Raw genomic sequence first — 21,559 nt, 5'->3', positions numbered from 1 at the left:
AGTTTAATGCCATGCAGTCTGACACCACTGCAAATTATGACAAAAAACACATTGCTTATTTTATTGTCTTAATGTATTTTGTATTCGCTTTCCAACTACCAATAAGATATTGGGATGACTTCATGTACATCCTGTTACAATATTAATAAAACCATGTGTTCATATGCATGATATTACCCACGTTAATCAGATTATTGTTGTTATCACTATTATTATTGACAGTGACAACGGAAACAGTACTGAGAAAGACAGAGTACGTAAAAGTGACCAATCAAGAACAGGATGTGGTGTTACTATGCGGGTCAGGAAACAGCTGCCAAGACCTTCTGGTGTGACCAGAGTGGAAATTTAAATCTTCCCCTCACATGCTCCCACCTCCTCTTGCCACAGATTATTCGATGGCAAATTAACGTAGGATTAAACATTTATTCACTGCTGTATTCATTTACTGTAAGTGCATCCCTGTTCCAGGACAAATAGCCAAAGCGAGACTGGGGAACTGCACTGAAAGTACTGCTATGGAATATTGATCCATTGTTAACAGGTAGCATGGGGGGATTTGAGGATCAGAGGTTTTAAAGGTGCTGAGCTCCTGGCCAGGCAAGATAAATAAATGTCACAGAGGAAATTTTAATGCGATTTCTATAAAAAACAAAAGCAAACGGTCTCCTATCTGACACACACATGACAAAACAGCGAGCTTCCCTCATTTCAATTCAAACAGGACAGTTGTGCTATCCCTGGCCACCTAAAACGTTTACTTGTGAGAAAAATAAATAGCAGCTAATCTGATGACATAAACACTGAGGTACAATTAGATGCAGTCAAAAGGAGCAAAGGTAATAATAATAGTGTCTTGGTACTGAGAGGGATAAGTTGGGAAACGAGCCACATATACTGCTTTAAGTCAGGTATTAACACCACAAGTGTGCATCACTGAAGGCAGTGTTTGGTTCTGTGTGGACATGGGATCAAGGCCCACTCAAGGAGATCTGGGAGACATTGGGGGGATCAAAACATTTTCCAGGTGGGAGGGGCTATACTGCTCTTAAAACTCAGGTATGTGCCAAAAAAACAAAACAAAAAATGAATGCAGAGGCAATGTCTAGTTATTTCAATCATTTGTTTTAAAAAGTGAAACTTGTACTTTATATTAGTTCACCACACACAAAGTGAAACATTTCAAGCAATTATTTGTTCCAATGTTGATGATTACGGCAGAAAGACAGAAATTAATATTTCCCAAAATTAGAATATCATGGGTGACACGGTGGGGGAGCTGGAAAGGTGTGAAGTTCTGAGGTCCCAGGTTCAATCCCAGACCAGTCTGTGTGGAGATTACATGTTCTCCCCATGACTGCGTGGGTTCACTCCAGGTACTTCGGTTTCCTCCCACATCCTAAAAACATGCAAAATGAATTGGAGACTCTAAATTGCACCTAGGTGTGATTGTGAGTGTGACTGCTTGTCTGTCTCTGTGTGCCCTGCAATTGGCTGCCAAGCAGTTCAGGGTGTACCCTGGCTCCTGCCCATTGACAGCTCGAATAGGCTCCAGCACTCCCGTGACCCTTGTGAGGATAAGTGGCTTAGAAAATGGATGGATGGATAGAATATACAGTAATGTCAAAATTCTACATTGGAGGCTCCCTGCATCTCCAACCCCTGCAGAGGTTTCCCCCAGCCTTTAAATATTCTTAGTCTGCCTTGGTATGCTTCAGAATCATGGGGAAGACTGTTGACTTGACATTTGTTTGGAAAACCATCATTGACACACTCCATAAGGAGAAAAAGGTGTCAAAAAGACATTGCAAAAGAAGCTACAGATTGCTGTACCGAAGTACACTAAAAAAAGTGTTAAGAGGAAGGAGGAAATGTGGCCGGTAAAGGTGTACAAGTGTCAGGGATGACTTTAGCCTACAGAGGATTAGCAGGCATTTCCGCATGTCAAGCCAGTCCTGAACCAAAAACAACGTCAGAAGCTAAGGAGAAAAAGTGCTGGTCTGCTGCCCAGTGGTGGCAAGGCCTCTTTTCGTGTGAAAGGCAGTTTCGGGTTTCGTTTGGAAATCTACCAGGAAATTTTACAGCACGTCATAAGCTTTTGGGTTAAATAAAATGCTTTTATTTTCCAGCAGGATTTGTCGTCACTTCGCAATAGCCCTGAAATAACAATACTTGATTGGCCAGCAAACTCACCTAAATTGAACCCTATTGACAATTTGTGGCGTTATGTCAAGAGCAAGAAGAGAGAAGAGAAGCTCTGAAATTCGGAGGACCTAAATACATCAGGAAATAAATCTCTCAAATGGGTGCTGAGATTCAACTGAGCCCTCAAAACGGGCTAGGAACACCTAAGACAGGTAAAAAGAAATCCTTTAGTCTTTCCTGGTCTGTGTGCATGTACTGCATGTGTAGTGTACATTAAAATTGGCCAACCAGAGGAGGGAATAGAGCCAGAACGATCGTCACTAATCTCTCTAATCCGGCCCTCTTGGAAAACGAGGAAAAAAATAGCCGATGACAAACAAGTACAAAATAGCCTGGAAGTCACACTTGAACAACTTCAAGCTTTTAAATTGTGGACAAAGAGATGGGGCAGCCCTTGTGACTCAGGGGGCCTTGGCTTCACACGGACTGCAAACCAGCCCAGCTACTTTATCTTTCATCAGTGAGCTCACAACTAACTCCATGCCTGCATTGCCTCATGAGACAAACAATACAATACATGCACTGTCAGTCAAATTCACAGATGTCAACTGTCAACATGCAAAATGACAGATTTTTAGATAACTTTAACATGACAGATTTGGAGGAAAGACTTTGTTGAAGGAGAAGGTCACTGATGGTGTAGTGTTACACAGACCTACCTTTGGTGTGGGCAGAATGGGATCGATTTCCGCTCAGTGATGGTGTCGATATCTGCCCTGTGACTGACTGGCGACCAGTTCAGGGTGTAGTCCGCCTTTTGCCCGAAGCTAGCTGGAATAGGCTCCAGCTTTCCCACAACCCTTGTGAGGTTAAGCGGCTTGGCTAATGACAAGACATAACTTTGTTGAAGGAACTTTCCCTTTAACTAACATTATTAATGCGCTAACAATTTTGAGAGGAGACAGGTCTGGACTACTGGCACTGAATTGGCACTATTTTGGTACAAAGCCACGGTGTTTTAGCATGTACAAAATGTGGATTTGCGTTATCTCGCTGAAATAACCAGGGACGTCCCAGGAAAAAAAAAAAGATGTTGCTTGGATGGCAGCACATTTAGCTCCAAAACCCATATGCACCTTACATCATTCATGGTGTCTTCCCAGACGTGCAGGTTACCCACGCCGTGGGAACGATCACACACCCAAACAGATGCGGGCTTTTCAACTTTGCACTGATAATAATCATTTTCCTCTTTGGCCTGGAGGACACGACATTCATGATTTCCAAAAACTATTTGAAACATGGACTTGTCAGACCACAGCACACATTTTCACTTTGCGTCAGTCAACCGCTAACATCCTCAGGCCTTGAGAAGTGACATTTCTAACTGTTGTTTGGAAATGTTTTTTGCATGGTAGATTTAAACTTGCATTTTTAGATGGAGAATTGAACTGTTTTAACAAGGGTTTTCTGAAGTGTTGCTGAGCCCACGTGGCAATATTCTTTACACATTGATGCTGGTTTTTAATGCAGTACTGCCTGACCAATTTAAGTCGTGGACATTCAGAGTTGGTTTTCAGACTTGGCATTTACCTCTGTGGATTTCTCCATATTCTCTCACTCCTTTGATGATATTATAGACCGTGGGTGATAAAATACCTAAATTCCTTGGATTTGAACAGTAATACAAGTACTATATCACAAAGTAGTGAACCTCGCTCCAAGTTCCAACTTTTTGGGAATGTGTTACAGGCACGAAATTCCAAAATGAGAGAATATCTGCACACACACCCAATAATGGTTACCAGTTTGAATATGAAATATTTTGTCTTGTTGCGTAATCAGTAGGTTGAAAAGGATTTGCAAATCATTGTATTGTGTTTTTATTTACATAACTCACAATGTCCCACTCAACTTTATCGGAATCGGTGTTTGGAGCTTTTTTTGTTATAAGTAAATGTTGGCAAAAGATCAGTTTAACTTTACCAGTCATAGTCTAAAATGTAATTTAATGCAATGTGTTGTTGTTGTTTTTTTTCCCCCGTGCACATTACATGTTGCTTCTTCTTCCTTTGGAGTTAGAGGCTCTTTAGTTTAAAATGTGTACTGACTGCTAAAATTAAATGAAAATGGATTCGATACAGCCACAAAGACAAACAAGTGAAGAACACAGTGCTGTTGTGTTTGTTGACCTTCTTGTGCTGTTGCTAAACAACTGAATGGCCTCATTCTGGGTAACGGTTTTCCAAAACATTTACGTTCCTTAAGCAAATCAATATTCATGTTTTTTTTTTTTCTTGTGATGTAAAATGTGAGGACAAGACAATTTTGACATTCAAAGGCAGCCATGCCCGGTGCATTGAAAAGAAAGTAATTCAATTGGGTGGGAATCAGCTAGGGCTGATGACAATGCAGTGTGTCTGTGTGTGTGTGTGTGTGTGTGTGTGTGTGTGTGTGTGTGTGGACGTGTGTACAGGATGCACACAGACAGGGATGGGAGGCCAACAGGAAGCTGGACTTTTGTCCCCAACTTCCACACAGCATGCAGTTCGAAGAATGACCTCGGACGACATCAGAGCTTATATAACCTTGAAAGAACATTGGTAGTGCTGGAAATGCTTCCTTAGAGGTGTTGTTTTTCAATGCATAATCTTCTTGAGGTTGGACTCATTTCATGTTCTTGGAATGAGTTGAGTCCAGCCAGCATTCATTTCTGATTAACATATCTCCTTTCACTTATTTTATTTACGAATTAAATACTGTCACTATTTGGTTAAAAAGCTAAGCCAAATTTGATCAATTTAATAGTTTTTCACTGATTGATATTATTGGTCAGTCTCCCACATGGGTCTGTCCTTTTTACAAATCAACCAATCTAAAGAAGTAATGATAAAATGTTTAGAAGGCCACTGTCATGAAATGCATGATTTTTAGTATGTTATTAATGAAAAAAAGGCAGCCGACATGGACACATGCGTTTTTTCACCACAAAACATGATTTTGACATATACAGCTTTTTGTAACTCCTGCCATGAAAATCCTCTCGAGGGATTTGTTTTCGAGAAGAAGCAGGAAGGACCGCCCTCAAGTGGACTCATTTGTTTCTATTAGTTTTACCTCCGGGAAGGTGGCTCGTTCCTTCTTGTTAGCCAAAATACTGGGTCGTTGCATTGCCGGACATTGCTTCAACACTCGGGAGGATGGATTTACCCTTCATAAGTTTGCAAGCGACCTGGTTCGTTGTGAAAAATGGTTTACACGGGTGCAGAGGACGAGAGCTTGGAAGAGTTTGGGGCGGACCAAGTAATCGGTCTCTCATAACGTAACAAAAGATTCGCATACATATGACAGGCGAGCTAAATGTGTCAATGTGCGTCTCAGACGGCGTCGGGCTCGCCGGCGAAAGCTGCTGCGTCGCTTTGCACAGCCTTCGGGCTTGCGGACGGCGGCTGCTCTGAAGAACGCTGCCGACAATGCCGCACTCAGCCACATGCGAAGACGACGCCGTAAAGCGCCAAGGCTCGACAGTGTTGTTCATCGCGGACAGCGGCGGCTATGAAGAACGTCGTAAAGCATCCCAGCACGGCTGCGTGATAAGCAACCTCGGCGGCGAAAATGAGCCACCCTACCCGAGGCGACACATACGCCATTCACGGCCTCGGCGAAGTCTGCGCATCGGGCTGGCGGACGGCAGCGGCTCTGAACAACGCTGCCGACAATGCTGCACTCGACCGTGTGCAACTAACACGCCGTAAAGCGCCCTGGCTCAACGGTGTTTTTCATCGCAGACGGCGACAGCTATGAACAATGCCGTAAAACGGCCTGTCTTGGCGCCATGATCAGCCACCTCGGCGCCAAAAATGAGCTACCCCGGCCGGCTGCGACGAGCCACCCCGGCCCGGCGCCGCGACGGCTCATCTCCGCCGCGGAAGTGGATCGGACGGGGAGGCGGTTTCATCTGAATATGGCTCGAAACAATAGGGTAATATTGCCCCAGTAACTTCACTCGGTTGTGTGATGTTCTCTTCTTCGAAAAGAGCTTCCGTGTCAGAAGGGGCGTGTTTGTCTCCCATAGTAGGGTCCACTGTGTGTTTTCAATGGCGAATGTCCGGGTGACGTCACGGACAGGGGATGCTGCCAATATGGCGACCACTTGGATGTCGTCGTATGACATTTCCGCAACTTTGCGCATGGATGACGTGGTCTCTGCTCATATTTATTTTTTTGTATGTTTTTTTTTTGTATGTTTTTTTCAAGTTAATAATGTTATATGTATTTTTCATTACAATATCTATTTTAGAATGTTTAAAGGGATGACACGTGACCTTTAAATACACTTTTTTAATGTGCAGGGTTTTCTTTTTTATTTTCAGCCAAAATATTGTTTTGGAGATGCCTGTATCATTGCGATACCACATTAGGAAGGATTTACACTGCTGGTTGAAGTGCCCTATTCAGATTTATTGCTTATACAGTGGCTCATTTACATGTACAATATGGTACTTCAAGTGACACATACACATTCCCAGAACGTATGTCAACAGCTACTCAAGAGCAAAAAGCACAAAAGTAGACCACAACAAATAAATGATAAAAATATAACAACGTTACTTTAGTGACCACTTTTGGCATTATTTTCCTACATGCAAATGGATCATACTCAAGCATTTTCCCATGACCATGATGATTCTTGAGAACAAAAGAAGTACAAACCCAGATACGTCACTTTTGAGACAATGCCTTCTTTAAAACGTTGAAATTGCATTACCAACACTATGATCAACCCATTTACTTTGATGACACAGCTCACAACTAAATCTGTGCACTTTCATCTCCTAAACAGAACCAGTCCAGCTATAAGTAGAACAGAGTGGAAGGGCATCTAACTGACATGAAGTAGGTTAATGCTTTATTGAATCAAGGTTGCAGGAGCTCCAGGGCTTTACAGCACGTTTGAGCGTCCCAGAAATTTGATTGGCACGTCTGAAAGGTCGCAGGACGAATGGAACAGTTGTGGTGTGGTTCTCTTTGGCGCCACTGCTTTCTTCCATATTCAATGAGCAGTTGTTTCATGAGATGAGATAACATGGCAGATATGGCAGCATTCAATATCATGTGACAATTTCTGAAAATGACTATCCATCCATCCATTTTCTTAGCCGCTTATCCTGACAAGGGTCGCAGGAGTGCTGGAGCCTATCGAGGCTATCAACGGGCAGGAGGGGGGGTACACTCTGAACTGGTTGCCAGCCAATCGCAGTACACATAGAGACAAACAGCCCCATTCACAACCACGCCTAGGAGCAATTTAGAGTGTCCAATTAATGTTGCATGTTTTTGGGATGTGGGAGGAAACCAAAGTGCACGGAGGAAACCCACACAGGTACGGGGAGAGCATGCAAACTCCACACAGGTGGGTCTGGGATTGAACCCAGGACCTCAGAACTGTGAGGCCAACACTTTTACTAGCTCAGCCCACCGTGCCGCCCCATTGGAGATTTTAGTAAAAATAATCATAATAAAATTATATATATATATAATATATATATATATACACATTAATCTCTGCTGGATATGACACTTCACAAAGAACGACACTGAGGTTTCAAGTGGTGCTATGAATGCCAATATGAGTTGTGGACAAACCTTTGCTCAATCAAACAATCCACTTTCTCCCAATTATCAACTTCATGGTGATTCTTGAGCTGTAGCCCATCCCAATTGTCTTTCCCCGAGAGGCGGGGTACACCCTGGATTTGTTGCCAGCCGATCACAGGGCACATAGAGACAAGCAGTCAGACCCAAATACACATCTGTGGCCAATTTGGTGGTTTTAGTTCCCCAAACATGTATTTTGGTTGGGGACATATATGCAAATTCCACACAAAGAGGCCCGAGATAACATTTGAACACAGAACCTCGACTGTGAGGGTCAACTGTACTGCCCACGACATAGGTCGCTCTAAATTTTTGGGAAACACAGGGTTTCTGCCATTGTTCTTAGTAACAATATTTCATTCACTTGTTCGGACAATCCTTCTTTTACTGTATTACAGAATTAACTTAGTGCGTCTCTTTGTATTGTTGACCTCATGTCTTGAAAGAGACTTAAAGGGTTTAGGATGGTGAGACTAATAATCTGATTAACTTGGCAGGAGTCTGGATTTACCTGGAATCATTTATGCACTGGCCAAGTGGAAACATGCATAGTTTCAATGACTCGTATAGTATATGGCTGTAAAGCATCCCATAGAACCAAAACAGGAATGCGTACGGAAGACCTGCCTACAAAGTCACATAGTAGGCCTACAAACACTTGCCAGCATTTTTGGCACCTGACACACATGTCGTGGAAAAGGTCTTACCTGCATAGTGATCTGATCCTCTCACATCACACAAATAAAGCCTACAAGCAAATCCTTCTGGGTCACCAAACACAAAAGTCTCGGACTAAAAATACCACACGCTAGTGGCAATTCAAGCGGATGAGTATCTATTAATAGTTAGTCTGCTTCACACACAAGAGACAAATAAACAAGGGCCTCACACAGAGGAAACTATTTGTTGGCTGAGACCAATGTGGAAGATGCAAAGGTTACATTTGTGAGCGTTGCTGACAGAACCTTGGCATGTAAAAGGGAATGCAGATACAGTAGTACAGGTATGTTTGATACTGATAAAAAAAAAAAAAAATGCTTCGAGATACTGACCCGAAACGACAGATTTTCGTTACTTGCTTTCGTCTTACGACAGCCTTATTGTGGAGGAGAGCGTTGAAGTCACTCAACCTGCACATGCACCCATCCTGAAGCGACTTCCCGTCATACAGGCATCGAGCATCGCTTCCTCAACAACTCTGTGCAGAATGAAAAGGGTAAAAGAGTGACAAGTAGATTTGATCTAATTTATCTAAACTAAAACAACCCATTTTGTCAACTGGGAGATTTTTCTAAAAATGATGTCACTATAAACACAGCCATTCAACATTCAATAAGTGGAAATTTTTTCAAGAGTTGTTTTTTTTGTTTTGTTTTGTTTTTTTGCTAAGGAAGCACTATCTTCTTTTGTCATTTTGACTCCGACAACATTTGAATAGTAAATTAGATGTTAAATGTTACATGCAAATGTTTATCAAATTTATCAAATACAAATGAGACTGTGGGAAATGGATAGTGCAAGTGATAGTTTGGTTGTTTTGATGTCTAAGTGACATCTTCATGCACTATAAGTATCTGCCGTCTGTGTGGTTGTGCACGTTATAAGCAGTAAGTATAAAGGGTTGGGGCCTTTCTGAAACTAGAGCACCAACTATTGTTTTACTGGAGAAAAACTTACTTTTGTATCCATATAGGCAAACATCCTAGTCACATTGATGTGTTTCCCACGTGTACTGTATGTGCGTGTGTTCATGTCCTAATTTCGCCACATCCACTGTCAGAACAAGAGCAAAAACATTGACAACTTACTGCAAAGTGTTTTTTTTAGTTAGAAGTGGGTTGAAATATAAAAGTTTGGGTAGTTACAATTTAAGAGCTGCATGAGGAAGCTGTTGGTTTTGGCCTTTAAACACACACCCCCTCCCCCCGCCTCCCAAATGAGTCATTTTAATTGCTTCACTAAGGATACATGTGTGGTCTCGTGACTACCTTAAGTTGTCTTATTGGTGAGTTGGAGTTTATTTGACTTAATTGTTTGGGGCAACGGGCGTAAGTAAAAAGTGCATTTTATTTCAAGTAACTAGACAAGTACAGTTTTTCAAAAATATTACCTGAGCAAATGTAATATGTTACTACCCACCTCTGGTCACAAGACTCACAAGGAATTTGTCTCTGGTAGTTGGTGAAACTCTAATTTGACAGCAAACAGCCACCATGGCAAATTTTGGAACATACAAAAAAATCATCATGGAGAGCCATTCGTGGGCAATGGAAATCTATCACTAGTGTGGTGATGGTGATATTAAGCAATGATGCAAATGATGTACAGCCCTCAAGTACAGTGAAGAAAATAAGTATTTGAACACCCTGCAATATTGCAAGTTCGCCCACTTAGAAATCATGGAAGGGTCTGAAATTTTCGTCGTAGGTGCATGTCCACTGTGAGAGAGATAATCTAAAAATAAAAATCCATAAATCACAATGTATGATTTTTAACAATTTGTGTCATACAGCTGCAAACAAGTATTTGAACACATGAGAAAAGCAATGTTAGAATTTGGTACAGTAGCCTTTGTTTGAAATTAGAGGTCAAACATTTCCTGTAGTTGTTCATGAGGTTTGCACACACTGCAGGAGGGATTTTGGCCCACTCATCCACACAGATCTTCTCGAGATCAGACAGGTTTCTGGGCTGTCGCTGAGAAACACGGAGTTTCAGCTCCATCCAAAGATTTTCTATTAGATTTAGGTCTGGAGACTGGCTAGAGCACGCATGAACTTTGATATGCTTCTTATGGAGCCAATCCTTGGTTTTCCTGGCTGTGTGCTTCAGGTCATTGTCATGTTGAAAGACTCAGCCACGACCCATCTTCAATGCTCTGACTGAGGAAGAGAGGTTTCTCCCAAAAATCTCACAATACATGCCCGTGGCCATCCTCTCCTTAATACGGTGCAATCATCCTGTCCCATGCGCAGAAGAACACCCCCAAAGCATGATACTACCATTCCCATGCTTCACACTAGGGATGGTGTTCTTGGGATGGAACTCATCAATCGTCTTCATCCAAACACGGTTAGTGGAATTATGACCAAAAAGTTCCATTTTGATTTCATCTGACCACAAAACTTTCTCCTGTGACTCCTCTGTATCATCCAAACGGTCATTGGTAAACATAAGACGGGCCTGGTTTAAGCAGGGGAACCTTCCATGCCATGCATGATTTCAAATCATGATGTCTTGGTGTATTACCAACAGTTACCTTGGAAATAGTGGTCCCAGCTCTTTTCAGGTTATTGGCCAACTCCTGTCGTGTAGTCCTGGGCTGATTCCTCACCTTTCTAAGGATCATTGAGACCCCACGAGGTGATATCTTGCATGGGGCTCCACTCCGATTGAGATTGACCATCATGTTAAGCTTCTTCCATTTTCTAATGAATGCTCCAACAGTGAACCTTTTTTCACCAAGCTGCTTGGCAATTGCTCCGTAGCCATTTCCAGCCGTGTGTAGTTGTACAATTTGGTCTCTGGTGTCTTTGGACAGCTCTTTGGTCTTGGCCTGTTAGAAGTTTGAGTCTTACTGATTGTACGGGGTGCACAGGTGTCTTTATGCAGCTAACGACCTCACAAAGGTGCATCTGATTCAGGATAATATATGGATTGGAGGTGGACTTTTAAAGGCAGACAAACAGGTCTTTGAGGGTCAGAATTCTAGCTGATAGACAGGTGTTCAAATCTCTTTGTTTTCAAATGCCTTTAATCGTGTAAAGCAAATTGAGTTACCTTGTGTATGAAATGCACTTTACAAATAAATTTGCTTTGCTTTGTTTTACTTATTTGCAGCTGTATCACACAAATTGTTAAAAATCATACATTGTGATTTTTGGATTTTTTTTTAGATTATCTCTCTCACAGTGCACATGGACCTACGATGAAAATTTCGGAGCATTCCATGATTTCTAAGTGAGAGAACTTGTAATATAGCAGGGTGTTCAAATACGTATTCTCTTCACTGTTTTTTAGAGCAATTTAAAGTGACTAATAGTGCAGTGATCTAGTTCAGCTACAATGCAAATCATGCAGGGTTGTCAAGCACATACTGTAAGTTGGCATCAGACAACATTGTGCAAAAATGACAATGCGATAAAATTGAGTGCATAGGTAATGTAGAAGTGTCCTGACAGAGATGTGTAAAATTGGAAACGAGTGTCATTATAAGTCGGCTGTTTTGAGGTTGCTCGCAACTGTTGGAATGTCTTCTAGTTTTAGTTTGCATTGTTCGATACCGTCTGCCTGAGGCAAGGAGGTGGAATAAGTGATTACCATAATGTGGTGGGTCCAAGAAGATTTTGCATGCATTGCAAAACTTCTGTACCGAGAACAGCACTGACATACTGAATTGGTGGTCTGCGTACAAGAAAGAGACGCATACTCGGAAGACGACGGTGTGTTGTTTTCCGTCTGAAAGAGAAGTGTGCAAGTGCATTGTCTAGTTGCATCCTTGACATTTCATCACCTTTAAGTGTGCCAGGCATTATCAGCCATCCCCAACAACACATGGCCCGGATAAACAAAAGAATAACCATCTACCTCAGGACATTGGCAACATCCTTCACACCAGATACAAACACATTTAGCTCACCCACCACAAATGACAATGGTTACACATCTTATCGCACATTATTGAAACGCCAACACTGGTCTAAGCGCAATGGAATGCCCTCTGTTGTTACGCTGCACAGCACTCTCACACCACTGTTCAAAGCCAAACTGAATTTGGATGCAACTCGGTCTTACCCAAAAAGGAAAACCCACATCAGGCATCAGAATGTGTTTACGTCTTTATTAAAGTATCCATTATAGAATATCTATTGAAAATAGACCTGTGGTTTTGCAACACAATACAATGTGGCCCTGAAAGTAAACGTGAGAAGAGCCCAAGTGTTGCATGGGGAAAACAAAACTGGTGGAAATGTAAAGTCATGACAAGGAAACCTTATATCATCATATTAGTAATGCAATAAGTGCAATGAGCAGACTGCTCCAGGACATTCAAGATTGTAAAACAACACTGCATGCAGAAGGGCAAACCATCTCAGAGCCTCCAGACAAGCAGCTAGATGAATATAATTACGCTTGGAACACGCCCCAACACATGCAGTGCAGAAACATATTAAGAAGATACCGTATAAGGTTCTTAGACTCTTGGTGGTGGGGTCACAGAAACTAATGCACATTTTCTTTGAAGGGGAACCAAACCCTGGATGTCAAAACTTGTTTTATTGTAATTGTGCATTTCTTCTTTTGCCGATGCTGTTTCCTTTAATCTACCGAGTATTGCATCTAAAAATATACTTTTGAAATACCCCATCGAGGAATGGATGATGTATTGATGTTTGTGGCACTTTTATATGGCAAGACAGAATAGGGTAGAACTCAGGCGGACCACTGTGGCAGTTGTTCATGCCGACAGCCTCCGACAAGCTGCAGAGGCCAACTTCAAAATAAAAAGCTTAAGAAGGCATTAATGTCAAATGGATTATTGGTGGGTCTTTTATTTTGAAGTTGATCCCAACGGTGCATTTGTGGCATCTTACACGTTGCTGTGGTGCTTAGTGTGAACAATCTTTTGATGAGCAATCATCAACATTTTGACTGGAGACAGAAGTTGATTACATGATGGTTTGAACCCAAATTTGCAGACGTGTTGTTCAAACCATCATGCAATCAGTCCATAGTTCTCCTCGTCTTTGCAGCATCCACGGAGAGCCACGAATTCTGATTTCCGGGTTTGGTCAAGTGACATTCGCAAGGCCACATTTGACATTAATTTCAGTCAATGGGAGAGGGTGATGTATTGTACCCCACTCACAAGATTGGTGAAAATTGAGGAATTTATTTGCTTAATTCTTACTCCACAAACACAATATTAGTCAGAATACCAAGTTCAAACTAGTTGTGTCATATACAACGTACTCTTGGCCCTGAAATGTTTGTTTTCTTTCCCTTTCATGCAGTCACTCTCAATCGCACACTCGTAAGCTCGCAAATGTATTCATTGTGACGCAAATGGGGAAAGACCCTGAAATGAGACAAAGTTCACGTGTTTTGAGTGTGCAGCACCAGCAGCATACAAGTAACCTTTAGAAATAGCAAGCAGCCAAATGCATGTCGCTATAATGGAGGAAGATTATTTATGTATTCCTTCTTTCTTAGCTACTTGGCAACAGTTCTATTTTCTCTGTCATATAAAGTGTTGCCAAGACACAATGATGCACCCAAACACCAACTATATAAATCAGGTCTTCTTACCTCCCTCCACTGGCAAAACATATCATAAAGCTCATTTTAAAGCGGTCCCTCCTGGTGGATGATTTATGACTTTGTAATGTAGCTGAGCACGCAGGCTTAGCGAGGCCTGTGAAGAAATACAATGCACGTTTATGCCGAATCGGTGGACATGTTGCCTATTGACACAAAGCCGCGCGGGCAGCGCCGGTAACGTCGCTGTCCGTTTCCGTGCCAAAGACACACCACTCTGCAGTGCGCCGCACGTGAGCATGAGCGCACGTGTCAAAAAGATTACCAAAGAGCCTGTCCATATCCCCCGCCGAAGGCCCTCCCACTCAATAAAATCTTCACCCTATTCAACTGTAATGTGTCCCTTTGTACTTATCACGCATTTCCAGAGGGAACATCGAGTCCGCAATTTTGTACACCCTTTATCCATCTTGCAGCTCCTCAAATCACCACCACTACATGCTCAAAATTTGATCTCCATTTGGACTCGTCACGTGTAGGCCATCAGAATACTCCAATTCAATTCAGGAGCTGGGACTCCTGCAGACCAAAAGTTGCAGGTGACAACTTTTAAGTCTATGGGGAGCAGGTTCGACACCTTGCTCGAGGGCTGCTGACTACTCTCACTATCTCTCATCAAACATTTGTGTGAAATCCCTTGCCTCCTGGTCTATTTTTCCTCTGAAAGTGGACCCTGCTGTTAGATAGGACAGAATGAACCCTGAGAGCTGAAACGTGGAGTGGGAGAGGGCACTTTAGGTAAAGTGGTTTCTGGTGCTCATGAGAAAGCCTTTCATTCATTCCACTACTTTTTTTTTTTATGAATAAATATGAAACACGAGCAAATTCTATCAACCACTGCTTGGATCAGATACATTTGAATTTGTTATAGTGCCCTTTGGATAGTAGTTGAAGAGGAAAAGTTAGCATTTACCGTATGATTCATGGTTTTGTCACTTCCCATTAAGCTGCGGACAATAAATGACATTATTCACTTTTAATCATCCCCACGGGTGAAGGCAACAATATTAAGCTTGTTTCAAAGAGTCTGTGCAAATACTTAAGACATATTTGTGAGCAAGGCGTTGTGAAATGTTACATCACGTCTTTGCAGCCAATTTTTTAAAATAAGAGCAAAAATTACAAATAAACTACTATTATTTCAAACTTGAAGCAGAACTTCCATACTTTAAGCCATCTTCCATTGAACAGGCACTGGACTACTCATCTATTGGGCATTTGAACTGCTGTAAATGTGAAAGGTCTCTACATCTTTTGGAACAAATGTAAAAAAAAAAAAAAAAAAAAGAAAGAAAAAGTACCGTCATTGCCAGATCAGTTACAACCTTTTATTGCTACGTGACTCTTCTCATAATGACTGTGTCTCAAAAGTATTTTCTGTCCATTGATAATTGTTGTACTAGAGCAGCTCCAACCGACATACTGGTCAAAATAAAGAGGATTTTGATTCTGATGATGATACAGTTGAGTGTTTTGTTAGATGAAATTACTGATCTCAGTACTCATGATTTACATTATTTCTGAAACAAAAGTTCAATTTTCAAAAATCCATCCATCCATCTTCTTAGCCACTTATACTCACAAGGGTCCCGGGAGTGCTGGAGCCTATCCCAGCTGTCAACAGGCAGTAGGCAAGGTACACCCTGCACTGGTGGCTCGCCACTCCCAGGGCTTATCACTTTTCAATGACATTTCTTGCACTAAAACTGTTATAATTGTGCTTTTTATTTTCAAATGTTTTTAGTTTTACATTTAAATGCTTTTAATCATGTCAAGCGCATTGAGTTACCTTGTGTATGAAGTGCACTATGCAAATACATTTTCTTTGCTTTGCTTACTACCAAGATAGCAACTTGACATATAGTAACCCTATTTGTAATATATCTGTTCTTTACATTTCACTATTAATGATGGAAGTGATCAAAAACCTGTAAAGAAAAATTGGTAGCATGCTCTCTAAGGAAAATTCAAAGTTATAGGACGAAGACATATTTGTGAAAATGCAACTCAAGTTTACATTTGATACAATCTTTGACATATTCTGGTGGGACAAATTACACTGGAGGTCCATGCGCCCAATTCCAATTTAATGTCAAAATGTGATCATTTCAGACAACAATGTAAAGGATGGAGCAATTGCTGTCTGTGGCTCTCAGACCAGATTCTACTTGAGTTGACATTAACCTGCAATGGTCATAGCGTGATGACCGTGTTGTTCAAACAACTGGGGAATGAGAGGGAATCACAAGACGACAAATTTAGGGGGGCACTTACCATTTGCCTAGCGTGTTTGTTAAAGTGAACCGTGCATACAAAACACACAAATATGATAGACACATCTGAGCCATTGATGACAAATGTTCAAAGGGATCAAAGACACACACACAACACAAAAATCCCCAAAATAGGAACAGTCACAACACCATTGGCCTTGTTTCTGCATGAAAAATTTGCATCCTGGAAGCCAAACCACACAGAGCAACTTACATTTTATAATTCTCTCCAACTTGTTCTCATATGCCCTTGAGGCTGGGAACAAACCATTGACTAAGAATCACAGACAAAATAAAAGATTTGAACTGTGTCAGACACACATCGCGAGACACTTGATCTGAACCAGAAGAAATTAGGCCCTGCGTAGGCATTAAAAGAAGAGCACAGATTATTGAGGTCAAAGCATATACAACAGAGAAAAACAGTAAGATCCACATTATCATGAGAACTCAAAAAGTTAAGAACATTACCGTGAGGAAAAAAATGGTGACGGGGTGATGTATACAACAATCATTTTGTTGTTTTTTTGTGTTTGTTGGTGCATTTAAAAATATTTTACTTTCACGGTCGCTCAGCTGGTAAAGCGTTGGCCTCACAGTTCTGAGGACCCGGGTTCGATCCAGGCCCCGCCTGTGGAGTTTGCATGTTCTCCCCGTGCCTGCGTGGGTTTTCTCCGGCCACTCCGGTTTCCTACCACATCGCAAAAACATGCAACATTAATTGGACACTCTAAATTGCCCCTAAGTGGGATTGTGAGTGCGGCTGTTGTCTGTCTCTATGTGCCCTGCGATTGGCTGGCAACCAGTTCAGGGTGTACCCCGCCTCCTGCCAGTTGACATCTGGGATAGGCTCCAGCACTCCGGTGACCCTAATGAGGATAAGCGGCTAAGAAAATGGATGGATGGATGGATGGATGGATGGATGGATGGATGGATGGATGGATGGATGGATGGATGGATGGATGGATGTTCCTATAGACCAGTGGTTTTGAAACTCAGGGGCGTGGCGTCATTGTGCAGGGGTTGGGGGGGGGGGCAAAAACTGAACTAAAAACTCAGAGTAGGGGGCAGGAAGTGGTAGATGATAACAGCACTGTAAATGCTTTGCCCTCTGAGCTGGACGGGAGAAAGTCAGCCTTGTGCCTTCTCCCTTAAAATGACTAAAAATAAGATTTGTTTTCCCTATTGTTGATCGTGACAAAAGCTCCCCCCTTAAAACTCATCTACCAAGCAGAAGAAGTAAACCCCAAACAAGATTATCACATGCAGTATCCAGATTAAATCTAACCACATTTTCCATGACTGAGAGATGATGATGATTAACGTGTAAATACCCAGCATGAAGGTGAGACACAGTCCTCTGGTAGTCGGTCACTTGGAGAGGGATGAAGTCAAAGAGGGGTTGCTGGCTGCAAACTTCTGTTCTGTTTTGATCCCCAGCTGCAAATGAGCTGTTATGGTCTTTCCCCATTACATCCATGATGTGATTGAAGTGTCATGTCAACACTGAGTGTCAAGTATCTGCTTGTGACCGTGTTTGCATATCAGTGGAAAGCCCTGGTGCTCAACAGATTTCTGATCTGAGCATGGGCGGATTGGAATCCCTGAACACTTTTTGCCATTGCAGATCAACTTCGTAGGACAAAGTTACATATCTGGTAAGTCACATCTCGGATGTGAGGCCAGACGTGAACCAAAGACCTTAATGAAGATTATACTCTTATAGTATCAAGACCATATGAAAAGTCATCGGCTACTGTCAAACAAATGTCATTCAAGATTTTATTATATAGAGGATTTTGTAAACAGCAAATGAAAACATGTAGCAGACCAATTGGAAAATGACTCATGTAGGTGCCGCTCTGCTTGGTCACTGGATGAGTGGTCATCCCATGTTAGTCTCTGAGCTAATTTACTGCAAAAATGCACTAAGAAAACATTTACTTTCTTCAAGAACACATCTGACGTTAACCATTGCATGCTCATTGCACTTTTTCTTGGTATGGCTTTGGTCGATCCACTATCCAGTATCCTTTCCAACATCCTTTTGATAAGAGAGTTCCAATAAGTTATTCTTAAAATAACACAAATTTTGTCAAGCAACCGATGCGACCATCATCTATTACTGATGTAGTGCTGAATTATCTGTCTCTTTTCAAATCACGTTCTTTAGTTTGCCATTTCGATCAAACCGGGATGCGTGGACCAATCTGTGCGCGAAGAGGGTGTGAAACGTGTCTACGAGAAGATGCTGAAAAAGTTGAAATATATAATAAATGCTGGACCTGAAATACTGGTGGAATGCTGCCACAGGAAGTCACAGGAATAAAAGCTCGTGTTATGTATATAAAGTACTGTATACTCATAACAACTGCAGGGTAAGAAGCCAGCAAGGAAGGGGACATTTGTGACAAAGTAGCAAGTCTTCAGGTCAAAAGCCCAGATCTCCATCAAGGTAAAGAACATCATTTGTTGTTGTTAGGTTTAAACCCAACCGCTGGATGAATTATGCAAATGAACGGATAAAAGAGGTCTACAATTTGCCCGGGGAGACACGGGTTTGGCTGACCAGCTGCAACTCAGCCTTATCGGTGTCCCCTTTTTTTATTAGTTTCTCAAAACAAAGGGTCACAAGATTACAAAACAAATGGAGGAACAGATAGCAATACCAACACAAGGACACATACAAAAGTAAACATTTCTTCAGAGCTCCAGCATTGTCCGATTAAACCTGCTAAAGTTCAGCAGGGCATCTGATTTACAGCATGTTTATGGTGTTAAGGAGCATCTGCTTTGAAGTCACTAAGGGGGTGCATCACTCCTCACGGTGTTGCTGGGTCACACAGCCGCTCACAAAGAGAACGATATAAACAAATGCATGATAAAAATAAATGTAAGAGTTGTGTTCATGCACAGTCACGCAAAATCTGGGACAACCACATCATTGGCTTTGGAAGGATGCATACATATTGGTTGGGCAGCATTTTGAGATGCATCCACTCTGGCACCCAATTTTAAAAGTCATCATTTTAGGGCTCCCAAATTGCCAGCTACATGTGGATGAAACATCGAAATCATTCAATAAAACCTTTACGGATGTACTGAAATGCATTTCCCTGTTGGCGGGGCCTTTACTCTAAACCACAAATTGTATCACTCTTTTGGAATGCAAAACGATAGTCATTAAGATGTCTTCAAGAGAGGCTTCTAACTCCCAAATTGTTATGACACAATCACCTTTGTTTGTATTCCATTCGATTGTAAAAATGGTATAAGAGGCACTTGAGTCCCAAAAGTGGCTGTTTGTTTTCGGTAGTCGCCAATGTAGACATTTAAGTGCAAAAGGGGGAAGAAAATGTCTTTGACATATTCATGTGTGAACTTTATGTTTTTGTCCACTGAGTTAATGCCACTATCATTTGCACAAACTGATTAAGGCTTTGATGAGAGGCGAAAGAAGAAAACCAGAACAGTCCAGTAGTGATTGATTCAATGCCTGGAGGGCATGCACTTTAGGGTAATTGAAGACTCAAATTGTTCAAAAGGTGTTAAGGTTAGAAGAGTAAATCGTTGATTTTGGACTGGCGATCAGTCCAGGGCGGAATTCATCTTTTGCTCAATGTCAGTTGGGACTGGTGCCAGCCCCCCTGTTTCATTAATGAGAACGAGCAGTATAGAAAATGGGTGGGTGTATGGATTTGACTCCTGGTATTTGCCTCCCCCGCTAAGATGCAGAGGGGTTGCGTCAGGAAGGGCATCCGGCGTAAAACTGTGCCAAACAAATATGCGTTCATCTGAGATGACACGCTGTGTCGACCCCTAACGGGACAAGCTGAAAGGAAAAGAAGAAGATTTGAAATTCACTGATGTAGCTCTTCATTCGCCTGACTTGCCGACAGCTTGGGTTGAGTTCTGACTCAGCGACAGTGTGAATGGCTGTTTGCTACTATACGTACCCTGCGATTGACGAGCAACCAATGGAAGGTGTTGTCTTCCTTTCACCCAGTCTCATTGGGTAGGTTCCAGAAGCCCACAGCCCTGAACAGAGAAAGCGGTATAGAAAATGGGTGTGCGCGTAGACTTGATGGTTTATGTTCACACAAATATGAACGTGGGAGCAAGTTAAAACTCAAAGTGTCAATCAAATATGTTGCACCAAGATTGATCTTCATTTAATAGACAGAAGACATTAGGTCATCAAACAAGCATCCACCTACTTCAGTTTCCAGTGACAGCCGATGACGAGAATCCCTGCCAGCATTCTGCATTGCGAGGGAATCCTCGTTGCATTCAGTCTTATGTAACAGCTGCACAACTGCCCACTCTGGTAGATGCTAGCTATTCTAAGGACTGCCATGAAATCCCCCCCCCCCATTTTGAAGGAATTAATCTATGTAATTTGATAACGATACTGATGATGTGCTGAAGCTTGAATGATGTCCACCCATGACAAAAAAAAAGGCTCAAAAGGAAGTCCAGCAAACATTTAAAGATCATAAATATACGACAAAAAGCATTCATCACTGAGTGTAATTGAGCTCGCGTTGCCTGCACTGAAGTCCCACTTATGTACCAGTCCATTGTGCTGTTTCATCTTCCACAATATTTGAAGATCATTATTATGTAAGAGACCAGACATGGTGTCCGTCTGTGGATCCACAAGCGGGCCCGCTCCGGACTGATACTCAATCCTGCCGGTGGGATTTCTAGCTTGTGTGTGCATGGGTGCATTGGAGAAGGAAACCCTTTCACATTATCTTTGAGCTTTCTTTCTGGATGCATTCCAGAAGATGATTTTTCTTCTCAAGTTGTGTCCTCGACGTACGCATGCTGTCTCCTGGATCTATTTTTGAACTCCCTCATTTTTAAAGCCATAAAACAGATGGCGTGAACAGCATTGATGCGCCAACACCGATGACAGAAATGGAAGCTTGGCTGCAGATGAGACACAAGGTGCAATGCGACTGCGGAACTTGGAAAGCCCGTCTGCTGACACATGTTGCTGTGGTGGATTGAGTAACAGCCCTAACCACTTACCATTGACCCTTACCTCCACGGGTTCATCATTGTGATGCAAGTACATTGCCAGAATTATCTGTTTCAGGGCAATAACACAAAACCGGTGCATATCTGCTTGTGTCTTAAGTCATTGATGATCTATTGTC

The sequence above is a fragment of the Syngnathoides biaculeatus genome, chromosome 10 (genome assembly GCF_019802595.1).
Source record: "Syngnathoides biaculeatus isolate LvHL_M chromosome 10, ASM1980259v1, whole genome shotgun sequence".
Lineage (NCBI taxonomy): Eukaryota > Metazoa > Chordata > Actinopteri > Syngnathiformes > Syngnathidae > Syngnathoides > Syngnathoides biaculeatus.
The sequence above is the reverse complement of the archived record's forward strand: the minus strand, read 5'-3'. Positions refer to the sequence as shown.